Source organism: Sphaerodactylus townsendi, linkage group LG10 (genome assembly GCF_021028975.2).
Source record: "Sphaerodactylus townsendi isolate TG3544 linkage group LG10, MPM_Stown_v2.3, whole genome shotgun sequence".
Classification (NCBI taxonomy): Eukaryota; Metazoa; Chordata; class Lepidosauria; order Squamata; family Sphaerodactylidae; genus Sphaerodactylus; species Sphaerodactylus townsendi.
The window spans coordinates 58,337,147-58,350,958 of record NC_059434.1 but is presented as its reverse complement, the minus strand read 5'-3'; the positions used below and the strand labels follow the sequence as shown (position 1 = coordinate 58,350,958).

General features: G+C 39.0%; 1 long non-coding RNA gene across 1 annotated transcript in view; it reads left to right on the top strand.

The window, feature by feature from the left end:
* Nucleotides 1–932: 932 nt before the first annotated feature.
* Nucleotides 933–13,812, top strand: part of LOC125440420 — a 33,244-nt gene continuing 20,364 nt past the window's right edge. Inside the window, exon 1 of the long non-coding RNA XR_007245694.1 lies at nt 933–1,045. This is a non-coding gene — a long non-coding RNA (uncharacterized LOC125440420). The remainder of the gene's footprint in view (nt 1,046–13,812) is intronic.

The following is a 13,812-nucleotide window of genomic DNA, read 5'->3' as shown; positions in this document are numbered from 1 at the left end:
TCTCAGATGGCCTCCAGAGGTCAGAAGGGGCTCTTTTATTGGTGTTCCAGCAGTAACCAATTCATTTGGAGAACTTGGATTTTTCCCCTCTATGGTTAGAATAATGTACAGACATGTGCTCCTGTTGTGCTCTGGATCATTGTCATAGGAAAGGCATGTTCCACTGGAATACTTCCCAGCAGTCAGTAATATGCTGATACACCACAGCCAATAATCAGGGATCATGCCAAATAAACAGGATGTTCACACTGTGTATGATTCCATGGCTGTCTAGCAAACTTTCTGCACATTTTACATTGTCCTAATGAGATTGACATGCACTGTTTAAGCTGCATCTGTCTGATGCAGGACTACCCTACAGACAATATGTAAGCAAACTTCGTTTTTTGCCTGTGTAACTGGTGACAGGGTAAGATAAAATGTGATAGAAACACTGGTTTAGAATTGGTCATGTGCTTGCTAGAAAATACTGCAAGCCACCAAACACAGACTGCGTAGACAGTTCATACAATCTGTATCCAATCATACAATCTTGCAAAGGAGGCTGGTGCCCTGGTGAACTACACACAGGGTGAAGAAGCATGCTGAGGTCATCAGTTTCCAGCAGGCAGACTTTAATGGCAAGCAGTTTATAACACTCACACACACACTTCTCATATGTCTCCTCTTCCCTGGCTTCCTCCCTGTTTCCCTTTCATTCCTGCCAAAAGAATTCCTTCCCCCACTCTTGGGGTTCCCTCCCCCCACTCTTGGGACTCCCTGTTCCTATTAGTGGTTGGCATGCTATCTGCCTGTCGAACCGTGCTGGCTCAGGATTAGCTTCTCAGGGCTTTGAGCCCTCCTTCCTGATTGCAGCCTGGCTGAGCTGGCCCCACCCTCCTTTGTGGAAATGCTGAGGCCTGTTGATTGCAGTTGCGTCAGGGCTGTGCTAACCCCACCTTTCTCAGTGGAACAGCTGAGGCCTGATCCTACTGCCCAGGTAATCCAGCTAGTTCCCTGAAGTTTCTCCTGGCTTCTGACTTCCAAGAGGTTCCTGTGTTTGCTGGTAAGTCCTGGGGCATTCTGCAGTCTCTGGGTGACCGTTTGGGCAAGGAGGGAAAGGGAAGACTTCTGGGTGAGGGGAGGCAGCCCCATCCCTGGATATAATCAGAATGACTTTTACCCACCCTGAGACTATTGTTAAGGGTAGGCATAAATTGAAATCATCATCATCATCCCCTCATGGAACTCCCTTGTTGTGGGGAAGGGAGTTGTGCGATATTGAGAGCTATGCTGGAGCTAGTGTATTATTATTATTATTAAATTATTATTATTCTACCAGAATGCTCTCCCAAGCCAGACAGGTCAACTGAGAAAGCAGACTAAGACTGTTCACCAACCCATACAATCTGGTGAAACAAATACAAAATAATCCTATACTGCATCAGTTGTTGCATGGGTTAATAAGCCACAAACTGAGGTCCCTGGGCTTTCAGCTTAACCACAAGCCAATCTGGCAAGCCCAACAGAACCAATGTCAAACCAGAGAATCCCAGCAGAACAAAATCAAGTGGAGGCACTTTTGCAAAGCCAATTCATAAGACCAGCCAAACCCAGGACCACCAAGGCAGTGAAAGCCCAACAGAACCAGTGTCAAAGCAGAGAATCCCAGCAGTTTTTTAAAAAGAGCAAAGGGCAATCAACAGAAGTTCAGCAAGATGATCTTAAGCACAGGGGGGCCACTTTTGCTATTACATTATCAATCTGTTTGATGCAAATGGAAATGCTAGTTGTCTGTAGAAATGTTTTAGATGTGTGTGTGTAAAATGCTGTCAAGTCACAGGTGATTTATGGTAACCCTGTAGGGTTCAAAGCAAGAAACTAGCAGAGGCAGTTTGCCATTGCCTTCCTCTGCATAGCAACCCTGGTATTCCTTAGTGGTCTCCCATCCAATTACTAGATTGAGAAGTGAAGTTCATGAGATTGTTTCTTGCTGCATAAATCTTCTGTGTATTTTTATATAAGCTGGAACAACCATACTTAAGAACTAACTTTGAACCAGTTTCTAGGAGTCAAAGGTCACAGTGTCTGGAAACAGTGGAAACTGTGTGTAGAAACCTTGTTTATTTTCTGACTTTTAGAAAATCCCTTGAAGCCATCCAATACATTATGTAAAAGTACTTTGTTATGAGGAGTAGAAGGAAAGACTGTTGATGTTTTGGTCACCCTGGAAACATGCAGTAACAGAAACAGATGTTAGAGAAACTTCGATTGCTACCTGTTTCACAGAGTTCAAATTAATTCAAAATTATCCCTGGAACAGCTGTCCATGCAGTGCAATCCAGGGCAAATTGGAAGGCTGGAAAGACTGCCACATTGATTCAATACACACTGTAGAATTCTTTATGGTGTCTGTGTTCATTTGTGTGCTAATGATTACTGTGACAACTCATGAACTTTTAGGGTATTTTCATTTTGTTTGTATAGAGACTGCAAACATCCTGTACTTTTATTCTGCTTGACAGAGAACCTGACTGGTTACATTTTAATGCCAATTAATGGTATCTGTAATTCATCATTGTGCAAAGTAATGCCTGCTTTTATTTCACTGAACAATTATTCTTTCAGCATGTTGATGCTTAAACATTATTCTAGATCTCTAATACATAGCCTAATGCACAATCGTATTTACAAAATTAAAACATCAATTATGTCCAATAACCATTGCAAATGGAATCAAGAGTAACTAATGGAAACTCTTGGACACTGGCTGAAGTAGTGTGTTTTCTGAAGGCATTTTAGTGCAGTTCATTTAGAGATGAACAGTGAGAAAATTCTGTGACTTGGAGAGATTTTTACTTTCTATAAAAGGAAGGAAGAGAGATATCCACTAGGTTTGGGAAAAAAAGAGACACAGATGTCTCTTTAGTTTGGAGAGGAGATGTCTGAGGGGGGATATGATTGAAGTCTATAAAATTATGCATGGGGTAGAAAATGTTGACAGAGTTATCTCTTTCTCACAATACTAGAACCAGGGGGCATTCATTGAAAATGCTGGGGGGAAGAATTAGGACTAATAAAAGGAAACACTTCTTCACGCAACGTGTGATTGGTGTTTGGAATATGCTGCCACAGGAGGTCATGATGGCCACTAACCTGGATAGCTTTAAAAAGGGCTTGGACAGATTTATGGAGGAGAAGTCGATCTATGGCTACCAATCTTGATCCTCCTTGATCTCAGATTGCAAAGGCTTTAGCAGACCAGGTGCTCAGGAGCTGCAGCAGCAGAAGGCCATTGCTTTCACATCCTGCATGTGAGCTCCCAAAGGCACCTGGTGGGCCACTGCGAGTAGCAGAGTGCTGGACTAGATGGACTCTGGTCAGATCCAGCTGGCTCTTTCTTATGTTCTTCTTATGTTCTTAGATGGAATAAAAAAGAATGGAATGGGGTGCTTGCTATCAATGGATAGTGCAGGCTCCAGATAACCTTCTTATTAGATTATAGTGTTGAGCAACCCAGAAGCCCAATACTGAATATAGAGAACATACAGAATCTGCAAACAAAGAACAATTACATATTTTTGCAGATCATTATTATAATTTGGGGGACAGCTCTTGGAAAATATGCAGGGTGGTCTTGAATGGGGAACCACCAAGGAAGACTCTGCTGAGGACGCCACTGGCAAACCACCTCTCCTCACTTCCCTCAAAAGCCCTTTCCTGAAGTCACCAAAGTTGATTACAACTTGATAGCATATAGATACATGTTACAACTTTGCATATAACTACCAGTAGTCAAGCTTGTAGAATCGATAAGTACATCATTTCTTGTTACATCACATGCTACAAGTATCTCAATTACAAATATATCTCATAAATGCAACTAAAATGAAGCTTAGGCATACTGTCCTGGTTTTGTTTTTCTTCTTTACAGCGGTGAGAGGGAACAGAAGCATCAGTAATGAAAGGCTGTTGGTTCTGTTGGATCTGCTATGGTACAAGTTCTGTTGGGATTCTTTGGCAAGATATTCATGTTGTGCTTTCATTGTGTTGTCTTTTGCTTCAGTAGGTCCTCATGGGATTCTCTGTCTTGTGCTTGCCTCATTGGCCTATGACTCTGCTTGTTGATTCTGTTTGCATTTGGAAGGTTTTGGTTGGTGGTTGTTCTTGTGTTTTTGGTTACTGGCTTTGTACTTTCACCCCATAGGAAATAATGAAAACAAGTTGGATAGCTGGGGGCATCTTGTTCAGGGGTACAGAGAATTGGATCCCTTTGTCCAATTGCCTGAAACTTGTGGGTGGGTGCGTGGGCTTCTTAGTGGATGGGCGGCACTAGATTTCCTGCACTATTGGTGCTATTTGGTGGAAAAACAGCCACTCCACCCCTCATATGGAATAATATAACCATTAACATTAGCTAACATGCAGAAACTGAAACCAAGAGCTCCACCAAGTAGGACCAAACTAAATCACAGAGATAATAGAAGAGCAGAATCTTCTATCATATACATACGTACACAATAAATGTATCACACTATTAGAGCCCTTTTACCTACACAAATACATTTTAAAAGGGTCCTTTTCTTCTTATTTAAAGTACTCCTGCCAATCTGACAGGGGAAATCCTGCATGCCTTATTGTCTTTCTGCAACCCCCTTTTTTCCTGAGATCTGATAGCTCAATAGACCAGTCCCTTGCTCCAGCGTTAGTCCTGCAGGTTTTCAATTACATTCACCGTGCACAGTCACAAAGCTTTTCTGACTGTTTGGAAATGATGACCAGAACAGCCCATTTGAGAAGGCTGCCTCCCTACTTTTTTCCTGGCATCCGATAGTCCCGTGGTGGCGAACCTTTGGCACTCCAGATGTTATGGACTACAATTCCCATCAGCCCCTGCCAATTGGCCATGCTGGCAGGGGCTGATGGGAATTGTAGTCCATAACATCTGGAGTGCCAAAGGTTCGCCACCACTGCGATAGTCCAATAGACTAGCCCCTTGCTCCAGCATTTGAACTGCAATGTTAAAAAACAAAACAAAAACCAAAGCCCTTCTGATCTTTTAGAAGACTGGGGAAAAACCACTGTTTGGTGACCTGGAAAAGGAGCAACAAAATCTGAATACAGGATTATGCTTCCAGTTTAACTGGTTTATTTTGCAAGGCAAAGTGAAATAACAGGAAAAAGCAGCTTTTTTGCCAGCATTTGGAGACTGCATAGCTTCTCTGCTGTGCCCTGTGGTGCCTTTGGAAAGAGAAAAAAACAATGCATAAAGGAAAACCTTTAGCAAAGAAGAGGTGAACAGTCACAGGTAAGCAACTAGTTTATCTTAATGTTGTTAGGTAATCAAAAAACAATACTGGCACCTTTGATAGGCTTTTGTGTTCTCTTTAGAGATGGATGACCACCAGCCCACATCTTGATGAAAATTGGAACTGGTTTTTCCAGGCTTTTCAAAATAGAATATCTCAGAGAAACTCTCTTACAAGTTTTTTGAAAGCTTGGAAAGTCTGGATCCCGAGGAACTGCCTGCTTGTTCTGCACCATTCCCCTTCTCACCTATATTTGGTTTTCCAAGTTCTTTCCTTTCTCAAATATCCCTTGTGACAGGTGTGAAAGAGGTAAAATATCAGCAGAGGAGCATGAGGTAGTTCAGAGAGAAGTTTGGCATAGCTTGGAATTGGTATAGCTTTTTGGAAGTTAGTTTCTGAATCTCCATTACCACCTCATTCTGAAATATGGCACTATCTGTAGTCTCATAATTAAGAGGTTATGTTATACAATGAATTCAATTCATACTGTATTGTATATCCTATTTTAATATCCCATTGATATAAATTCCCTTGTTCTTCAACTGTGGAAAACAATAGCATACAATCAGTTTCATCTTGTACTGGAGCTAGTCCTTTTCTCATTGATAACTTATGCATATGAGTCAGCCCCCCCCCCATGTTATTATAATCCAGTACATGTTCCCAATTAAGAATATCCTGCAGCATTCTTGATCATCCTGAGCAATTAGCATAATGTTGGAGTTCATGTGCAGGGTAAATGTTGGAATCTGACTCAGAGCTCTTGGCCATCAGGTGTTTTTAATTTGTAGCTATATCAAGTGTATGTAACTACAGAAATGTAGAAAAAAATCACAAGAAGAATGGAGCTGGAGCAATTGCCTTGATGGGCTTTCATTTTAATTTGGATTGCTGGCATGTGGTTGTTCCTTGTGATTAAACAAAGCTATAAAGCACTTCCATTGCAGCACAGCCACATTAATGTGATGAAAAGTTGCTGAAATATCTGCTAAGTTATGGGCTTGGTCTCTTCCCCTCACTAGTGTGGTCCCACAGTTGAGACAGAAGATCAACATTCCTAGGTTAACCATTGACCCCCTGGTGGCCTGCTGCTGTCTCCTTTTCCTGGCCTTGTTCTATGAGTGCTAAACCTGCACTCATGGGTGGATTGGCCATTTACATTCACAGACAAAGTCAGAAAGAGCAAAGCTCCAGTAGCTCTTTCAGTATTGTAAACCCTGCATGACTTGGAACTTTCTATGGCAACAGTCAGTTGCCTATTCTCATACTGCTACCAGTTGTTGTTGGTAGAAGAAGAACACATGGATGAACTGACATATACTGTTGGCACTGCTGGCTGGATATGAGCTGAATGGCATTTAAGGGTCTGCTTTGTAATGCCACAAGGGTTGCTCAGTTTTGCTTTCTTCTGGGCTATTATAATGTCCCTATATGCTCCTAAGAAGAAGTCTAGATTGTTTGGTACCACATCCTCTTAATGATGTGCCATCTTGACTTGAGCAAGAAAAATAGGCAGATGGAAAAGCTGAGACTTGGTTCACATATTCTCTTCCACTATACATACAATCTGGGAAAAAAGATTGGGGCTCAAAAGTAGTAATCAAGTTGTCTAGAAGTATATTATATGCCGGTTCATTAGGATATAGATACAACTTGTATTTACATTTGTGTTTATGCAAGCCCCCCTGCCCTGACAGGTTGTGTTTATATTCTGCCATGTGTGTGGCCTATGTTCCTGGACCATGTGTAAAGCAGCTCAGTGACCCACTAATAGCAGTGAAACAATGTATTGTAGAGTGACATACTTTCAAGTGCCATAAGTGCAATGAAAACTTTTCTTGGATGAGATACTTTTAATTATTTTTTATTTATTAAAATCTAGCTGCCTTTCACAGAATCATAGAATTATAGAATTAGAAGAGACCCCAAGGGCCATCAAGTCCAACCCTCTGCAATGCAGGAACACGTGATCTTTCTTTGTGGTTCAAAGCATATAATAATTTGTAGAACTCTGACTTTTCTATACGTTGCTATTGCAGATCTATTAGTATATACTCTAGTATAAGTTGACTTTTTCAGCACATTTTTTATACTGAAAAAGCCCCCCTCATCTTATACTTGGGAATATACTATAATTCCAAAATGGCGGCCAGAGCTGGGGCTGTGTGGGGATGCGGTAAGCATGTTGCTGCTTTTTTTCCTAACTCACCAGAAAGCTGTAAAAACAAGCTGTAAAGACAGCCTGCATAGCATTACAATTAGGTTGTGTATGTATGTGTGTGTGTGTGTGTTAAAAGAAACCGAGGCATTTCTTTCCTAAGGGTTATTGGTGTGTTGCATTCTAGATGAATACAATTCTTCATACAGTAGTTTACTGCCAAATACTGATGCTGCTGAAAACAAAGACTTTCTCTGGAGCAAAGTTTAGGCTGGCATGGCTATGAATCCCAGAATTATTCTACATTTGGAGGAAAACAGTGGTTCATTTGTGTTCCTAGAGTGCTGGAAAACTGCTCATCCCTAATGCAAACTCTCCTAAGCAACTCTATCTCATCTTGCTCCCAAATCTTCTGTTTTTAGCTGCTACTGAGTCAAGTTCAAAGGCTTATACTCGAGTCAATAAGTTTCCCAGTTTTCTGTGATAAAATTAGGTGCCTCGGCTTATATTCGTGTCGGCTTATACTGGAGTATATACGGTAGTTTTTGAGGATTCTATTTTAGTAATGAACAGAATTGTAGAGATAATTGGAAAAAAGAAAAGTGGAAAGAAATGAAAGATAGGCTAGTGACTGGTCATTTGTGTTGTAAAAAACAAACATCAAGATCTGATGGAGATTTCATGCACATCCCATGCACTACATTTTGCTAATAGCTTGCTTTTCGCATCTTACTTAACAGCTATTACTGAGTGGCAAACTTAAACCACTGCATGACAGTATAGTATAGTTGTTTTTGACTGTGCCATGTGTGTAACACACTGTGTTGTTACTGCCACATTCCTTCAGTCAGGAGATCTTCCGTTCCACAACCCAGCAGTGTTGAACATAGCAATGTGACATCATTCTGCTGATATAACTACGAAGTAAATACATTGAAAGTAATTAACTAAACTCTGTCTCACCAAAACATAAAAATGTGGTTCTGCATTGTTCTGTGGAAATGAAAGTAGTGTGCTTCTACTGTAGAAAAAAATCCTTATCCTAAAGTGGATATTGCAGATTAAACCACCGGTATCTCTGAAATTCCTTGGTTTTATCACAGTGGTTTTAACTGCATTCTGCTTGTGGTCACCTAGGAATTCTCAACCCACCAGTTTTTCAAAACTCAAACCTTCACAATTTCATCATTTTTTCCTGGTCCACTAAAATGGCTACCAGGAAGTGGCTGAAAAGTAATTTTTATCTTTTACATGTTTTGGCATGATGTGTTTTCTAAGGCAGCCTTTCACAGTGCAAAATAGTGTGTTCTTAAAAAATGGTTAAGATTTGGAAGCCATTATCTTGGTTTTCAAATATGAGGTTTACATTCTTATCAGTGCAATCCTATTCAGAGTTACTCTACTCTAGCTCCACTGAAATAAATAGGCTAAGCCTGGAACAGCTCTCTTTTGTATTGCACTGTCATAGCTTAAATTGCAATCTACCATGTTTCCCCGAAAATAAGACAGTGTCTTATATTAATTTTTGCTCCCAAAAGATGCACTATGTTTTATTCTCAGGTATGTCTTATTTTTCCACTCCACAGCTGCATACCCTGGTGTTCTGTTTGACGGGCATGCTTCCAAACAAAAACTTTGCTACGTCTTACTTTCGGGGGATGCTTTATATTTAGCACTTCAGCAAAACCTCTACTACGTCTTATTTTCAGGGGAAACAGGGTAACACAAGCGCATCATCTGCCCAGTCTAGTCCACATAAACAACATTCTCAACATCCTGAAACACTTTGAATGATGTTCAAGGCTTCTTTTTAGAGTCTGAAAACATTCTCTGTTCCTTGCCCCCTCTCTCTAAAAGAGCAGAAAGTTGCCTGGAGTTTTAACAACAGACTTTTCCTATGTCACTTGGGAGACTCAAAAGGCATTAGTTTTAGAAGTGGATGGGGATAATTAGTATTTCATTTACGTTAGAGGTCAACACAAGTGTTCTTTCCTCTACTGAAGACATTTTACAGAATGCTATGCCTCATTGCTTTTATTAGATTCAAGCAATGGATGAAATAACAATGTTATTAACCTCTAACACTGTTGAAAAGTTAGTAAAAACAGGTGGGAAAAGGGGCAGTGCGGCAATTATGTTTCCATTATAGTTGCATTTGTGTAGAGTGTGGCAGGATTGAGTACTACATTTGAACAGTCTCCGGAAAATATTTTTCTTTCTTTTCTCATTTAGTTCAGTGACTTTTCTCAAAGGTTTGGGTAACTTTAAAAAGATAAGAAAACACATATACAAATACCTCAAATTAAAAAAAAAAACCCATCCCTTGTCTGATTAATTTAGGCTGTCAGGGCTAGAAATTCCTTTTGTCCCTCCAATTAATATGATCGTTGCATGACCTAATTTTGTACTTGCTATCCACACAACAATGGAAAGCAAGTCTTTCCAGAATCTTCCAGAATGAGGATTATCACTGAAGACAGCAATCAGAAATATGACTGAGACTTTATTTGATAGAAGAGACAAAATTAATGTAATACCTTTTATCAGGGCCAATGAAAATGACACAAAATATTATGCAGGCTTTTGAGCTCATAAAAACTCTTCATCTCACTAGATATTACAATTTTTTTTAATTGAGGGAAAAAACCAAATTAAGATATAGGGCCCTTGTCAGCCTTCGGTGTTATATGCTGATAAGGCTGCCGACCTCCAGATGGAAAATACAAGGAAAGACAGAAACCTGCGTGAATGGTCAATGAACTTGGTCAAAGTTTCAATATAATGTATAATAATAAAATATTAAACCTTTAATCTTTAATCTTTCACATGCTTCAGCCACATCAGTTCAGACAGAAATTCATTTGCTTACATTGATATAACACAATACAAACAGAAATTCAACTTGCTTCCAACTGATATTGACATAGTACAGTCAGCAATTCAACTTGTTTTTAGATGCTAGCTTTTATCAGTACCTACAAAAATTCAACTTGTTTTCATTAATGTATTGACATGATACAGGCAGAAATGCAACTTGCTTCCAGTCAGGCAGGCTCCTGGTTTAGATCTGTTTCAAAATCTTCCTCACTGTCTGTCTGTTCGAAAAAATAATAGTCACTGATATATTACATATACATTAAATTAGTAGCATTCCAATTATTGCTGCATCTGTCCATGTTACAAAATGGAATAATATTTGCAGTAAAGTATCACTCATGGGAACCATCAAGCTTTCTGTGTGAAAACCTTTTGCTAAAGGCTCAGTCTCCAAACATGTATTGTAATTCCACATTTTACCATCAGGATCATCCTGCAGTTCGAGAAGGAATGACACTAGGAATGCTTTCCCCCATAATCTATTTAAAACATTTTGAGGCAGGAAATAAAACGCTTCGTTCATGGAGTTAATTGTTTTTACCCCAAAGCATTTTATTTCCAGTCTCAAAATGTTTTAAATGAATCCTTTTTTTTAAAAAAAAAATCTGGCTGAAGCATTTTGAAAAGTCTTTAGTTGCTGTGCGATGTATGAACTATATTTCCCACCTTCCCTGAACTTCCTCCCTGGTGCCATTTTCTGAGCTCATTCCATCCCACCATTGCCTGTTTATTAGCAGCATTTCTCTATTTGTTATTTTATTTTTTGGGAGGAGGCAGTCTTTGAAGCATTGAATATATGAGGAGTATAGAACGCAGAATGAGGCTGTGAAGCATTGAAGCATCAATTCAACACAGAACTAAAAAAAAGGAAAAATCACGCAATGTCATCTATGAATTGTTTCAAGGGGTATTGCGAACAAAAGGGAGAGAATTGAAAACATTTTACAAACATTTTAGGAAATTTATATGGAAAGGTTCTAGGTATTGTTTCAGTGTTATATAACTAATGTGATAACACCAGATCATCTAAAGAGTATGAAATTTAGGAATGCTCAGTCACCCACCAGTTGTGAACAGGGAACTGTTTTTCCTATGATCAGTTTGTCAATCTGTGCTATTTGTGGCTGTTTGAAAGTTTCATTCACTGCATTTATTTTTAACCATGTAGTACAGTGCAACAGCTTTTTGTTCAAATCCAACCTCACACAACCCAAGTGAGTTTTATCCCCTCATTTTTGCTGCATAACTATTGTGCACTCCAGATGATTATTTAAATAGACAATTAAATCAGTCATGAATTATAAAAATGCTGAGTTTTAATATAATTCTACCCTTTGGTACTCTCACCTAAGTAGTCCCTAGTGACATTAATCGATTTGAATCAGAATAATCTTTGCACATGCACAGTTTGTAAAAATCTGATGCAAACCTGTTTGGCAGGGTATGCAGCTGTTCAGCATGAACTGAGCATCATGGTAAATAGTTGCAAACTCCTGTAAAAGATGTTTGTACCAGGTTTTAGCAAAACTTATGTCTTATCAACACCTTTGAACATAGTAAGTTGCACTCCTGAATTTGTTTGTGGCAAAATTTGCAGCACTCCTAATGAAGAATGTCATTTCTGAATAAGATCAACTTCAATCTAGAGTGGTATCTTATGTCCTGTACTAAACAATGCAGTGTGGATATCATCTCATGTCAAACAGATCAGCAAATATATGCAGTCAAACCAATACTAGAAAATCTGAGGCCAGCCAAGCCTAAGAAGCATGGACTGTATATATAGTAATCATCAGCTACAGTTCTCACCTCTGACTCCTTGTAACTTGGGATAAGCAGGAATAAAGAAAATATTTTTTTAAAAATCAGTATCAATGAAGAAGGATTAAATAGAAAGGCAGAATGAATTATTATCAAAGAACTATAAATAATTTTTTAAAAGTTATAATGTAGAATTAATTGTAGAAATAATTCTTTTGTATACATCTGATAAGGTTGTATACATCTGATAAGGTTAATTTCAGAAGAATTAGTTTTTGTTTGCTGATGAGCTGAACTAATGATCTAATAGATTTTACCCCTCCATTTCTGATTATTATGCTTTTGAACATGTTAAGAATACGTAACAAGGAGACAATCTATGACAATGAAATTAATTAAAATCATCTATAGTACTTGCACTGTAATTCCTCTGAAGCCTTTACAGATTCAGTTTTTGTACACCAGCCTATTTGGTGGACGTATAAAGACTGACACTTCAGATAAATATTCCTAGCAAACTGAATTACTTTTAACAAATTGATTGAATATATTTATGACATACTAGTGGCACTACTTCACGACATATGTGAAGCCACCAAATTAAATTTCAGCATTGCTGTCTGGAATCATAATCGGTATTTCAAACAAGACCATCATTAATGAAGATTTCTGGAACAAAAAAGAAAAGAAGCCCGTGAATTTGAATTGGGGACGTTGTTTGATTCTCTGGTTCTAAACACATTAGTACAGTGTATTTCCTTGCTTATACAGGCTTTTGTACGGTGACCATGTGACTGTTCAAATGTCTCAGCAGGATAGCCATAGATTGCAAGAAGGGGAAAAAGAAAAAGAAGAAAAAAAAATTGTTTGGAACAAATTTGCATTAGTTCAAGGGCAATGTTAAGCATTTTACAGATGGTTTATTGCTATTCTTGTGCTGTTTAAGCTGTCTTTCATGTCAAAAGTCCTTTCCTGCTTACAAATCATCAGGAAGAATTCCGGCCACCATGCTGTTTGCATAAGCTCCTCCAGGGGTTCTGGCCCTTTGATCACAGATATCGTTTGCAATCGAGTTAAAAATAGGAGGCTGCTGTGATAAGCCTCAATTTTGACAGTAGACCAGCTTTCCTCTTTCTTCTCTAACTTTGTTCTTGTCTTTTGTAGTATGGGAACACATAATCTCTACACAGAAGGAGCAGTGTTGAGGGATAAGAATGGAGTTTAAAAGAACCGGGGAGGTCATTGAATAAGAACCAGCTTCTTACAAAGTGTGGTCCACCTTTCCAAGAATGGGAGACAAAAAGATTTCAAAAGAAGGCAATTGCTTATCTCTATCAGTTGTTCTGCTGATCGGTAGATTACAGGCCAAGTCCAATTTTAACACCTTCAATCCTGCTCAATTAAAAAAACAACACCCTGTACTTTGTGTTTTGCTTTTGATCACTGAGGTTTTTTGAAGGAGCAAACCAATAATACTTTCTCTCTAGATCGGTACCCCCCCCCTCCCATGACTGGGATTGGGAATGAGGCTCAAATCACATTGCCATGTTGAATTATAATAAAGGAGACTGCAGCTGAGACAACTTTAATTCAGCAGTCACAGAATTCTCACTTACTGATGGATGGGTAGATTACTAGCCACAACAACAAGATCAGGCTAAACCGATTAATAAGAACAGAAGTAGACTTGCTGGATCAGACCAGGTGTACCTTGAGGAACATTGTGTT